We start from the raw sequence: 14,591 nt of genomic DNA on the forward strand, positions 1-14,591 counted from the left end.
CTCCCTCCCCCTTCCCTCCTGTCTGTCTGTCTTTCTTTACACTCTGCTTTTTTTTTATTTTTTATTTGGTTCCAGACCTGTGTCAACTGCTGACAGTTTTAGAACTGTATCCCCACACCTCATTGCTTTTGAAAATTTCTTGAAGTATGGGTACCTGCCCTGACAGGGGAAAACGTATGCAAAGGCATGTAAGATGAGGGTTTATTTCCATGCTAGCCTATACCATGGGTTCACCCATGAAGACTCTGAAAACAGCAATGGTCCTTCTGTATAGACATGAATTTGGACACCTGCTCTTGCTGTGAGTCCCCAAGTGTAATGGTGAATATTTGAAGTTGTATGACTTAGAGGTATTGAGATCTCTAATGTAAGGGAAAAGAAGTGTGTGTGTGTGTGTGTGTGTGTGTGTGTGTGTGTGAGAGAGAGAGAGAGAGAGAGAGAGAGAGAGAGAGAGAGAGAGAGAGAATGACAGGTCACACTCTGTAAATGGCACAGAGACAACTCTAGTTGGAGAATGTAAGTCATGGATGATGGTTGGGTAAAGAACAGGATTAGAGCAATATTAAGCACAATGAATGTCTAGGACACCCTTATATTTTAACTTTGTATCTGTGTGTGTGTGCCATTTCTGTGGGTGCATGGGTGTATCTGTGTGTCTGTCATGTTAGTGGGAATACATGTATGCATGTGTGTCATTTGTGTGGATGCTGGTATGTGCACATGTGTAATGTTTGCGTGGGTACACATGGGTAGACACCAGCAGCAGGAAGTGTCGTTCACCTTGTTTTCTTAGACAAGGTCTCTCCCCAGGCCTGGAACTAGCTGATTCTCTTAGGTTCGTTGGCCATTGAGCCTCAAAGATCTGCCTTTCTCAAAGATCTGCAGAGTCTCTCTTTCATTGTTGCTCTCTCTTTCTCTCTCTTTTCTCTCCCTCCCTCCCTCCCTCCCTTCCTCCCTTCTCTCTCTCTCTCCCTTCCTTCGTTTTTTTGTTTATTTCTGATCATGGAACATAACTAAATCTAAGGATTTACATTAACAAATAAATTGAAGACAGTGCTATACCCACACTGTGAATTGTACGCAGAGCCTTGAAGGCAGTGCCTGCGTGTATCAGGATGTGTTCAGGGAGCTGTGTATGAGATAAATCCTTGCCTCTCCATGGAGGTAGCCAGCTTTCTTCTTGCTCTCTTCTTGGAGGAGACGGATTTTCTGTATGACTTCCTCTTGAAGCCTGCTGGATGCCTCAGGATATCTCAATGGTAAACTTTATAGCCTGAGAGGAAAACCTGCAGAGTCTGAGGCTCCTGTCTGCCTCTGGCCCTCAAGGCACAGGCAATCTAGCCCTCCAGTCCCTGAACTGCAGTTAAGAGAGCAACAGCTGGGGAACTGTGTGCAAGTCTCGGACTGAAAAACAAAGTCACCTGGGGCGACATTAGCCGCCTGCACATGCATACAGAACACAGAGCCTGACTTCTTCCTCTAGCAGAGCTCGGCATTCTTTCCTCTTTGTCACTCATGTGGCCTTAACTGAGTCATGCCTTAACTGCACTGAAAGGCCCTTGGTGTGAGAATAGGATCTCTTCACATACAACTCGGAGTCTTTTCCTAGGTCTAAATGTGATGGTTAGTTTTCCTTGTTAACTCGACATACCGGCCACACCCCTGGGGAGAGGGTCTCAGTAAGGGATTGTCTAGTAAGGTTGGTTTGTGGGAGATTCTCTCTTTCCTTCCGTCTGTCCATCTGTCCTTCCTCCCTCCCTCCCTCCCTCCCTCCCTCCCTCCCTCCCTTCCTTCCTTCCTTCCTTCCTTCCTTCCTTCCTTCCTTCCTTCCGGTGTTTTCAAGACAGGGTTTCTCTGTGTAGTGTTGTCTGTCCTGGAACTCTCTCTGTTGACCTGGCTAGTCTCTAGCTGACAGAGAACTAACTGCCTCACTCAGCCTCCCAAGTACTGGGACCGCCCAGCTGTGGGGATTTTTTTTGATTGGCTTAATTGATATGGAAAGACCTCTCCCCACTGTAAGTGGCATCATGTCCTGTGTAAGGGATCATGAGCAGCAGAAGGCTGGAGAGAGCGAGCTGAGCGCTCACAAGTACACATGCTTCCATTCTCCCTCTGCCCTTTGGATGTGGTGTGACTTGGTTGAGGTTTCTTCTCCCATGGCTTCTCTGCATCAGTAGACTGGAACCAGAGCAACAGAAAGAAAACTGAACCATCCTCCAGTTACTAGTATTTGAAGGCTCACCCTTTGGCTGGTGATTAGGGTTGGATGAGGTCAGGAGGATAGACCCACAGAGCAGCATTACTGAATGGCTTTTTTAGTAGAAGAGAGAGGAACACACTTGTTGTATCTCAACTGTGAGATGGCCTTTGCCATCAGCAAACATTAGCACCGGCCTCTGGAATGATGAACCAGTGAACTTCTGTTCTCTGTAAAGTTCTCAGCCAATGGTATTCAATTTCAGCAACAGAAAGTAGACGAACACAGAAGGCAAACCATGCTTATTGCTGGTATTCAGCAAATAGTTGCTAAGCAAATGTTTGAAAGGCTAAAATAGTGTGAGTAACATCTCCAAACATTCTCTTTTTGGATAGTTTCCAACTCCTCATCAAGCTGGAACAATAACTTAAAGGTTACACCTTCTGAGACTGAGCTGGTCCGTGTATTACCAGTTAGTATTTGCAGTCTTTCTCTAGTGCAGACAGCAAGTTTGCAGCACTTCTGTATTTGGTGTTCTGCTTTTGAAAGGTTGTATGGAACCATGATGGAGGGAACTGTCAGCTTTAATATGGCCTCAGATGTGTGCAGAGGCAAAGCCAAGCCTTCGGTAAAGCACGCATCGATTACTTTGGTCCAGGTATGACTTCATGTACCAAGGAAATGGATTTGAATAAGACACGTTGTCTGTTCACAGAGGGGTTCTCAGCAGGAGGAGTGTTGGGTAAATAAGCACTTGCCCTTTAAGCTCCAGGATCGGGAACCCTAGCATCCCCAGAAAAGCCAGGCAGGTATGGTAGAGACAGGCAGAGAGCTCCCGGTTCAAGGAGAGACCCTTCCTCAGTAGATAAAGTGGAAAGCAGTGGAGGAAGACAGAATAAACCTATGGTCTCCACAGGAATACACACATCAACCTCTGACCTACACACACTCACACATACTCACATGCTCATACACATGCATGCACACACACGAATGTGCACGCACACACTCGCATACACACAGGCACAACTGACAAATAGTAATTGCAGTCTTCAAATTGTCACCAGGGCTTTAGAAAGATAAGGAAAGGAAGGACAAAGGACAAGGGAGGAGCTATTTGCTTCTGCTAGGGGTGGGGTTGGGGGAGAGGTCCCTTAAGGTCCTAGTAGGGGGGTGTAGGCACAAGACAGGGTTAGGAATGTGACTGAGTGGCAGCATTCCAAGCAGAAGGAAGAGCCTATGCAAGCCAGGCACAAGGGGATAGTTTGGAGCTCTGAGCAGGATACCAAGCAGGGACACCAAGAACAGGGAGCAACTGGTGACCTGGACACACAGGCTGTGGGTAGTTTGGATTCTGCTCTCGTGGGTGCCAGCCGCTCTTAAATGGGTGACTAGCTTGTTTTACAGTCAGTATCTAAAAAGCAGATCTTAGGTCTTACTGAGGCAGGAGCCTACGGCAAAGAGTAAGTAGAGGCTGTCATGGGCCAGAGGAGTGATGAAATCACTCCCCCGTTCAAATTACCAAACAAGCTTAAACACAGCAACTCAGAGGAGGGCCAGGGGTCACTGACACAATAGCAGAGTCCTTGTCAGGGTGGCAAGATTCTCTTGAAATTAAGAACATTAAGGGCAAACTTGATGTCTGTCCTCCTCTCAGCTTTCTGTGTGTGTGTGTGTGTGTGTGTGTGTGTGTGTGTGTTGTGTGTGTGTGTGTCTCCCCATATGCGTGTGCATGTGCCTGACTCTGGAAACCTGAGGTGATCTCCGTATACCATATTCATGGAGGCAGGACCTTTCAGTTGAACACAGAGCTCACCTATACAGATAGTCTAGCTAGCCAGCTCCTTATGGGCATCCATTGTCTCTGCCCTCCTGGTCCTGGAATTGCAGGCAAACTACAGTATGGACATGGGTGCTGGCGATTTGAACTCTGGTCCTCATGCCTGAATAACAACAGTTTTACCCACTGAGCCATCTGCCCAGTGGATAGAGGACTTGGGACTCTCAGTCAAATGCTTGGTGCTGTGCTTTCTTAATGGGCTGTATGTGAGGAGCTCAGTGGCCGGTAGATTGAGTAAGATAGGGGCACCAGCAAGCAGAATCCCGCTTGCGGGCAACTCTCTTAGTTACGGTTTCTATTGCTGGGATGAGATGCCATGATCATACAACTTTTATAAAGGAAGGCATTTGGGGTTGGCTTACAGTTCAGAGGATAATCCATCATCCTCACGGCATGCAGGGAGACGTGGTTCTGGAGAGGTAGCTGAGAGTTTTACATATGGAGTCAAAGGCACAAAGAGGAGAGAGTGACACTGGGCCTGGCTTGATCTCTGAAACCTCAAAGCCAGTCTCCAGTGACACACTGTCTCCAACAAGACCATACTTTCTAATAGTGTCAGTCCCTATGAGCCTATGGGACTATTTTCCTTAAAACTACCATAGCACACTTTGTGGGATGGGAACAATTCAGACCAGCACTTGTGCAACAAGCATGGGACTTCCATGCTTCCTTCTCTTTCGTGTCTGACAAATAGTTTTAGTTAAGAAAACTTGATATTCTAATGTCCTGATGACATCATTGCTCTGTGTATTTCTTTATGTGCTATCAGACATCTGTTAAATACCTACTGTGTGCCGCTTTTCTACGTTATAGTTGCAGAAAGGCAACTCTTATTGTCAACTTATTTCCAAAGAAAATATTTGTCATGGACTCTCGGGACTGTTGGGGTGACAATATTGTATCAATTGGTTTATTTTATCTTATTTTATTGACTGGCTATTTATCTTGAACTTCAATAAGGATGAGGCTCAACTCTTGTGTCTTATTTCTCAGTCTAGAGGGTAGAGACTAATGATTATAGCCCTGGGATATAACATGCTGCATGTTCCCTAAGGAGTACATACAGGATGCCCTGGGAGAGTGTGCTACCTAACCCCGAGAGGGTAAAGCATTCTCTGAATCTAAATTTGATGTAGGGCAAGTTAAAGAAGGATGAGGAGGAAGACCCAAGGAAGGTACAGGAACAATCCCAGGGGTACTTGCGAAAGTCCAGGGTTAATGCACATGTATGCATTTTTGTTTTCTGTGTAAGTGTGTATATAAGAGGTACAGATCTGGGATTCTGACTGAAGTGTGGACTGTGTGGTAGGAATATCATAAAGATTCAGATCTTACTTTGCATTGCTTAAAGGGTATTGGAATGGGTCTGTCTTAGCTAGGGTTTCCACTGCTGTGAAGAGATACCATGACCAAGGCAAGTCTTATAAAGGACAGCATTTAATAGGGGCTGGCTAACAGGTTCAGAGGTTCAGTCCAATATCATCAAGGCAGGAGCATGGCAGTGTCTAGGCAGGCATGGTGCAGGAGGAACTGAGAATTCTACATCTTGTTCCTAAGGTAAATAGGTGGAGACTGGTTTCCAGGTACCTAAGAGGAGGCTCTCAAGGCCCACCCCCAGGGTGACACAAGGCCACACCTCCTAACAGTGCCACTCCCTGGGCCAAGCATATTTTACTACAGGCTCCTCTCTGCTTTCTAGGAAGATTAATGAAACTGGTGTGTAGAGACAGACAACAGGGCAGTCGGGAGCATTGATCTTGCATGGCTAAGAGGAAACAACCCAACTAGGAGCTATATAGGTCTGTGGAAGTGGTTGGAGTCAGAACCCTTGGGGAGTTGGATTTTAAGTAGGATTGGGGACCAGCTGCAGTGGTGGGATCATGGAGAACAGGTGAGAAGAATGCTATTCTTTGAGCTGGCATACATGATACTTAAATTCTGAGGCAGGCATTATTTTCAGGGTAATTCAAAGTATTAAAGCTGTTTGATCTCAGATACCTTTAAATTCCCTGCTTAGCTCAGTCAGTATATGGATGTGTTGCAGATGGAGAAAGGGAATACTTTCATAAGGGTGAATGTGCTCTGATTTTGATTTCTCCCTTTTTCCTTTCAAATCTCAAGGCCAGTTGCCTGTACCTCATTATCATGAAGGCAGCTGTGATCCTGTAATCTTCTGCTTTTTTCAGAGAACTCGAAAGAGATGTTAACCTTTCTCGGAGAAGGTGATTTTCACAGCCTTTGGATAAAAGCACTCAGTTCTACCTTCAGCTGAAATCAATGGGGCCTCCTGTTTATCAGAAGCCACCCAAGATGCTTGTGTCCCAGCCGCCAGCACTTCAATTTTATATTGTTATTCTGAGTCTGATGCTATCCAGTGGTCCTCAATGGCTAGGATTTCAAGCTCCATTCTTCTGGGTCTTCAAAAAAAAATTTTTTTTTTTAAATGTAACAAGGAAATGAGAAAATTTTTTTTCTAGAAAAATATGTTTTTTTTTTTGTTTTTTTTTTTTTTGTGAATTACCAGATTTTCCTCCTTGTGAACATGTTATCAGCTCATTAATGGGAGAGCACAGTACACGACACTGCAGAATCCTTTTTATTGTAATGTGCTTTAATATAAAACATCAAAACCGTTGCATTCTGTCAAAAGATTGTAGACCTGGAATTTTAATTTGATTATTGTCCTCAATTTTCCCAGACTTTCAGAGGCAAGTGTGTTGTTTGAACAGCTGTTGCTCTGGTAAAGTCTCAGTAACAAATGAGTCAGGGAACGGTTTTGTGTAGCAAGACACATCAAAGGGACTTCCTGAAGAAGACAGGGCCATGAAAAGAAGGAGGAAAAGAAAGGCTGGCAGCCATTGGAGGACGGTAACAACTATTTTTTCTACAATTGCAACGGTTTGTTCTAATAAGTATTTTCTAATGACCTTATAAATTGCTGACCTAATTTCTTTGGAGCTTTTGTGCTGGGTAGAAAGAAGACTTGCAATGAAAGTCAATAGGAAAGGAAAAACCTGCTAAAACCCAGAAGCATAGCAAATGGTAATGAGTAGTGTGGTTAATTTCCTGTCATCTGTGTGTATCACCCATATGCCGCCCCTCCCCCTGTGAGAGAGGGGGAGGGGCTGTGAAATATGTCTGCCTGCAGATTTGGAAAAAGATCAAATTAACATATGAAAAGATACTCGAAAGCAGTGTGATGTGGAAAGGCTTTTGGCTTCCATTTTGCTACCTACTGGACAGGTTTGAAAACCTAAAATAAAATTCAGCTAAATCCAGGGAAGCCTTGATTCACCCAAGTGAATAAACACTTTATTGCATTTGCTAATCTAATTAATCAAACTCTACTTCTTCTTTCCAAAGGAGATTCACAGCCAGTAAAATAAATTAAATCAACATTTTTCCCCCTCACTAAAAATAAGCTTTCTTTCCCCGGGTAAATCGGTCATTTAAATTCCCCAGGCTGTTCTGCTGTAGTCTGCAGTAGGAAGCAGTTGTAGTGGCTGGAACTGTCTCTGAGAGCCTGAGTTCTGAGCCTCATGCCCTCTGTCTCAACCCTCTCGACTGGCGACTAAAAGTAAATTTTAACTGAAGTTATTTTTAGACATAAGTAGATCATGGATGTTGTTCATGGATGTTGTCGATCTGCAGATAAGGAGGTTGGTGTATTGTAGAATAAAACTATTAATGCCAAGAGATCCTGGAAAGTTAAGGATACTTAAGGTTTGAAAACAATGGTAAGGCGGACTTAGACCCTGAAGGAGGAGCAGTCAGTTCTGTAGCTTACAGTTCTCCTACTTTATGTGGGTTTAACCTCATTTTAAATCATTAGAATAAGATTTGACTTTAGATTACATCCAGATCACCTATGAGATTTCATGTACACACATGTTCATAGAAATGCCGTGTACAAAGGAGCGAAGGTCAAAGTAAAAATGGCTAAGAGCGCATCAAAAAGCTGCAGTGTGACTGGCGGGAGGCGAAGTGTAGGAATGAATATAACTTAGGGGTCACCTACATGAGGACACACCAAGAAGCTAGAGCTGTGATGTTTAATTGCACTACTTAATCTGTGCGTGTCACAGATGCACATGTGTGTGCATAAAAGCTAGAAGTCAACAGTTTGGAAACAATTAGGCTAGCTGGCCTGTCGACTGAAGAGCATCCCCATTCAGGGATTACAAACACCAGCCACCAGACCTGGCTCGTTTTATATGGATTCTGAGGAATTTTTGTCTTTATTCTTGCACAGCAAACTCTTTACCCAGCCTCAGGTTGTTGGCTTGTTTTGCTTTTTTAAAGGTGATACTACAAGATGTGGACAGATGAGACGACTAGAGCTAAGGGACTCACGGCTTACTTAAGGCCTGTCTTCCTAGCCACACCCTTCTAAGAAAGAATCTAAATGGGTTTCCATCAGCTGAGTCTTCTTTCTGGCTCTTGGGTTTGAGGATCAAAGACTCCCAAGGATTCTCGGATGGACTAGCTTCCTTTCTTTCAATTTTGTTCACCCTGGGATAGCATGCTTTAAATTCATTTACATGCTCAATTAATCTAAATTAGAACGTGAAGGAAGATCAGGCTATGACCACATTCAGATCTGAATGTCTGTGAGGACTGTAGCATCCTTTGAAGGGATTAGACAGTCTTGCAACTGCTTCTTTTCCTTTCAGTAAATCTTACAACTTTCTTTCTTCCTTCCTTCCCTGACCCTTTTATTTCCCTCCCTCCTTTTCTCTCTTTCTCTGTCTCTTCTTTTGAGACAGGATTTCATGTGGTTCAGACTGGCCTTGAACTCATTGTATAGCTGAGGCTGCCTTTGACTCTGTGGGTGCGTCTTAAATTCTGAGATTCCAGGCGTGGACCACCCACGTTGCCTGACTTTATTACTCTCATTTCAAATATTTTCTTCTTCTGCAAGTGAAGTGACATCGATACTCACAGCCTTACTGAATGCTCTCCTCACTTGCAGAGGGTTGTACTGTCTGGAAAGTCATGCCTCTCTCAAGTCAAGATTGCTTTTCTCATACAGCATGGCTGGGACAGTTGCCAAAGACTGTCCTCAGGTGGGCTGTGGAATGTCATGGAAATATGGATGAAAAAATTTTTTTTTCTGAATGTGATTAACTTTTATATGTAGTATGGATGGCTCGGGCAAGTCAAGTTGCCTTCCAAACCGTGAGTGTCAGGTATTGCCATTGGACATCGAAATGAATAGTATATCTCAAGGCTAAGGACAAAGAGGATGCTTCCTTGTGGTATTCTAGAACCCCTTGTACTGTCTTTATGGTGCGATCATACAGTACTGAAATAAAGATTCAGACTTTAGAATGGTACTCACGTGTGTTCTTGAGCATATACTCATATGTCCCCGAGCTGCCAGACAAGGCCTCATGTAGCCCAGGCTCCCCTTGAACTTTCTATATAGTAAAGATAATGCTTGAACTTACGATCTTCCCGCCTCTACCTTCGGCAGGCTTTAGAATGCAGGTATGAGCTATCACATCTGACTTATGTGGTGCTGGAGACCAAGCCCAGAGCCTGTGTGTACTGGCAAAGTACTCAGCGAATCAAGCAATAGCCACCCTGATTTATTTACTATGGGTATTACTGTGTATGCTAGCCAACATAGACTGGTATCTAAGAATAATTCACTTTCTGGTTTTGAGGTTGTTCGTACATAGCATACAGATTCAGAAATAATTTAATTAGTTGCTGATAAAGACCAATTGTAGTGGTCAAGCTACCTTAAATACTGCTATTCTTTGTGTGATATCTTTCTTCAGTACCGCTTTCCACTGACCAGCTCTTAGTACCTGAGCTAGTCTACTGAATAAGCAGTGAGCATGCTCTCTTCCCAAGTACTCTGTAAATCGTACCCCTGACTGCTCACATTTCTATCCTCTGGGATCTACTACTTGTGTATTGTGTATACATTCAACCGGCCATCCACTGTTTTATTTCAATTAAGTGTGTGTGTGTGTGTGTGTGTGTGTGTGTGTGCGCGCGCGCATGTGTGTTGAGGTTAGAGGTCAACTTTGAGGAGTTGGTTTGTTTGGTTTTTTTTTTTAACCTTCCAAACCTGGCTGAGGCAAAATGTCTAACCCTAAGCAGCCAACTTCAGCCTAGCTTGCCCAAAAGCTTTCTCCTACTTGTTCTGTTTCTGCTTCCCATCTTTCTGTAGGAGCGTTGGGATTACAGATATGTACAACCACATCTGGCTTTTTATGCCAGTCCCAGGTGTTCTCTTTCTATCTCTATCTCTCCTCCTCCTCCTCCTCCTCCTCCTCCTCCTCCTCCTCCTCCTCCTCCTCTTCCTCCTCCTCTCCCCCTCCTCCTCCTCTCCCTCCTCCTCTTCCTCCTCCCCTCCCCCCTCCCCCTCCTCTTCCTCTTCTTTCTTCTTCTTTTTTTGGAGACAGGAATTTTCTGTGTAGTCCTGGCTGTCACAGAACTTGTTCTGTAGATCAGGCTAGCCTCAGACTCAGAAACCTGACTTTCTCTGCCTCCTGTGTTGAGACTAAAGGCCCTGAGCCACCACTGCCTAGCCTGTTCCAGGCTCCGAATTCAGGTCACCAGACTTGCTTTGTAAACATTGTTCCCCCGCTGAGGCATCTCCTTGACTCTAACAATCATGTTTCCTTGTATCTTATGACTTTGTACTAGCACCTAGATTCTGTAGTGGTGCAGAGGCAAACGAGATAAAGGGCCTAAAAGCAGTGCTTTACCTGTTAGCATAATTTATTTAGCTACAATAGATATATTTATGTCCTCTAGATTATGAATCATTTGACTCTGGAAACACAGGATCCCAGAATTAACATTAGTTTACCCTGAAGTAGTTTAGAGCTGGAATAAGATAAATTATCCCTAAGTACTCTTTATTTGGTCAAGCTGCTTTTAGCATCCTGTATTTAGTTCTGAACATGTTTAGGAATTTCAGTGGTTAATAATGATTACCAACATGATTGTATTAAGAGAACATTAGTGAGCTACACCTTAGATGTGTCTATAATGATGTTTACAGAGGGAGAAAAGCCACCCTGACTGTGAGGGGCCCCATTTCATGGGCTTGGTTCTTGATGGAACAAGGAGAAAAAGAAGAAAGCCATCTGAGCTCTGGCATCTCCCTTTCTCTGCTTCTGCTACAGTGTGAGTTGGTACCCTGGCCCACCTGCTATTGCAGCCAAGCCTTCAAGGCTGGTGGACTGTACCCTCAAAATGTTTGCAGAAGCAAGTCCTCTGAAGCTGCAATGTTAGGTAGTTGGTCATAACACAAGTAATGAGGAGTAGTGACAATAAGAACATCCTGATGTTCCTACTTACCATTTAAGAGATTGCCCTGGAGCCATGATAACTTATTACCATCACAATTACTCTGTGTTAATAACCTACTATGTAGGGCATAGGTATCTCCTAGTTCATTTAAGCCACAAGACAGTTTCATGAAGAGAGGACAGTAGAAGCTCCAAGGTCACTTGGTGTAAACGAAGTAGCTACCCAAAGAGTGCAGAGTCAGTTCTGCATGAGGGCTCTGACCTGTTGTCTCACCCCCGAGCCACTGTGCTCACCAAGTCTCTCATGCCTCAGATGTGACTTCGATACACTCGATGACCTAGGGACATGGAGATGGAAAGGCATGCTCAAGGACCAGTGGGGAGAGTAACTTAGTTGGTAAAGTACTTGTCATACAACTGTGAGGACCAGAAATCTCGGAGCCCTGAAGTACCCAGGTAAAAACCCAGGCTCAGTGAGCGCCTGTGATTCTGGTGCCATGAGGAGACAGGAGGACCGCTCTGCCTCCATGGGCAACTGGCCTTGCTTAATGAGTGAGCTCCAGGTTCAGTAAGGAACCCATTAACAACAAGTAAGGTGGAGACAATTGTTGAAGACATCTAACGCCAGTCTTTGGAGTCCACATATACATACGAGCATGCACACAGGTGTATATGTATGCACACATGTGAACCCGCACATGTGTAAAGATCAATGAGCAATTGTTGTCTTTACATCTGTGAAATACTGCCCTGGAGCTGTGGCATTAAGCCTACAATTTTATTGTAACATTTCAAATGTGTTTTCTTCTATGTCTTCTTTTATCTTGGCTCAATAAAAAATGGCAGATTGACATGCGCTGTAGAAGCAAGCCTGGTCATGAACCGTGTACTGGCGTCTGTCCCTTCTTTGCCCCGTTTCCTGATGTTCTTCTCTATGCCCTTCGTGGGGAAGATCAGGTGTTCTGCTTTTCTGTCTCAGGGCCTTTGCACTGCAAGGCTTGCTACCCACTGTATTGTTCCTCTTTTTGCAAAGTTTTCCTTTGTTGAGTCCAGTGCATCAGTTAGGACTTGCCTAGAGATTCCCCAAAGAGTAATAACTACTGTATAATCCCAGTACATATTTGAATCGGTGTCTCTAACTGTAAGCAACAGAAACAAACTTGGATTAAGTACAAGATGGATTTACTGACAGGGTAAAGTTCAGCGTTTCTTTGGGAGGGCTGAAGAACTAGGCACCGAGTTAGAGAACAGTGTTCAAATCCATCGTAAGGGGCAGGCCTAGAGAGGATACTGTCTTCTTGTGTGTCAAGTGCTGAATGCCGTGCTGAAAGCCTCGCTTCAGCCTCAGGAGACAGCCTGGAAGTAAATCACTGATTTTCCCCTAAAGTGGACACTTAGATGGTGTCCTTATTAGTGAGATCAAATCTAGCCTACGCCAGTTATAGTTTTCTTCTGCAGTTTCCCCTCTGAGAGGTACACTGGTGGTACCCTTATGCAAAGTCCCCTTATGCAAAGAGGGCAGAGAATTAGCTTTTAGATTTATGCAGGGTGTGGGATGTATTAGTTGAGATTTCTGTAACAGTGTGAGGGTGGTGAACAGAGCCGTTGGCCAGTGAGAAAATATAATATCTCATCTATGGTACAGACTTGACATGTTCTTTACAGGCGTTAAATAGGGCAGTTTATATGTAGTTGATTAATAAATCATATGAAGCAGTAATATGTACATTATTCTAATTTGACTCACCTTCTATGTTTTTCGAGATGGAGTGTCTTCCTCTGTGTAGCCCTGGCTGTCCTGGAACTCACTCTGTAAACCAGGCTGGCCTCAGATCTGCCTGCCTCTGCTTTCTAAGTGCTGAGATTAAAGATGTGTGCTGCCATGCCTACCTTTGATTTGTATCTTTAAGCAGAGCATAAAATCAAATGCTTGGGGGGCTGGAGAGATGGCTCAGTGGTTGAGTGCTTTCTGTTCTTCTGGAGGACTCACGCTCAGCTTTCAGCATCCAGGTATCTTACAACTACCGGTAACTCTAGTTCCAGGGCATCCAATACCCTCTTGTAGCCTCTGAGGTCACCCACACACATATAGCATCCACTAGTACAGACACATACACATAATGAAATAAAATAACAATAATTCTTAAAAATGATAAGAATACTTAGCAGGTCGAACTCTTCAGTTTGTTCTTTACGTCTTTAAATATGTGAAGTGGTTTAAACAGGACAAAATAAAAAGAGAAAACAGGGTTTCTTACAGCAGAGTGCTATCCTCAGTTCTTCTTACAGCAGACTCTTATCCTCGGGCATTTTCACCGGCCCCATATTTTCATTTTGTGATGGAAGCGAAGTGTAGTACAAAGCTCAGAAACTGTCTGTAAAAATGTGAGTGGGTTTCAGTTGCTTCTGACTGGCTTCTGAATTTTCAGGCTTTATTCTATTCTAACTTTTACTCTGGTTTCATGTGAATACAGCTTTCTTGTTTGAAAAGGGACAATGGGTTTATTCAACCCTCAAGGCCCTCTGCATTTGGTCTTTATGTCATGGCCTGTGGTGACTTTGGACTAGACGTCATTTAACTTGGTTCAAAACTGTAGCTATAACAGTGTGTGTGTGTGTGTGTGTGTGTGCGCGCGCGCGTGTGTGCGCGCGCGCACTTCTGTGATGTGAAGGGATGTTGGTGCTATATGAAAGCTTATGTCATAAATAAATGCATGCTTGTATTGTGTGAAAGGGTGTTGGTGCGATATGGAAGCTCATGTTGTGTGAGCATGCACATTTCCAGTGCTGGTTTTTGTGGTAAAGTGCATCGAAGGCAGGCCAGTTTCTGGTTCACTGTAGGGAATAGCTTTGTGAGGTGCTCATTTCCTGTTTGACAGAAATACTTCCTGGTCTGAGGAATTAGAAGTTTGAGTTATACTATTTGGCTCAATATCCTTTCCCCCCATAAATATTGAATTAAAATAATATAGTGGTAGAGAAAATAAACGATTATCCTAACATCTTGAATGGCTATTCTTAAACTGAGAGCTATCTGCCACCGCGATGTTAAATTTTACTCAGGAATGTAGTGAATTCTGTTGTGTTTTTAGTTCCTTGATATAAAGCATCCCAAGGAGAGCTTGTGTTGGGTTGCATTGTCCTGAATTTTCAAGTGATCATGCGTTCACTTCTTAAGCATTTCCCCTCAGTCCATTTTGCTGTGTATCTAGCTTTGTCTTATATGCACACCATTGCATGCAAGCTCACGCAAGCGTGACCTAAATGGGACATTTGTCAT

At 43.9% G+C, this 14,591-nt stretch overlaps 1 pseudogene across 8 annotated transcripts in view; it reads left to right on the plus strand.

Moving 5' to 3' along the window:
• Positions 1–14,591, plus strand: part of LOC134482707 (uncharacterized) — a 501,539-nt pseudogene that overhangs the window by 62,078 nt on the left and 424,870 nt on the right. The window lies entirely within an intron of this gene.

Source organism: Rattus norvegicus, chromosome 17 (genome assembly GCF_021556685.1).
Source record: "Rattus norvegicus strain SHRSP/BbbUtx chromosome 17, alternate assembly SHRSP_T2T, whole genome shotgun sequence".
Lineage (NCBI taxonomy): Eukaryota > Metazoa > Chordata > Mammalia > Rodentia > Muridae > Rattus > Rattus norvegicus.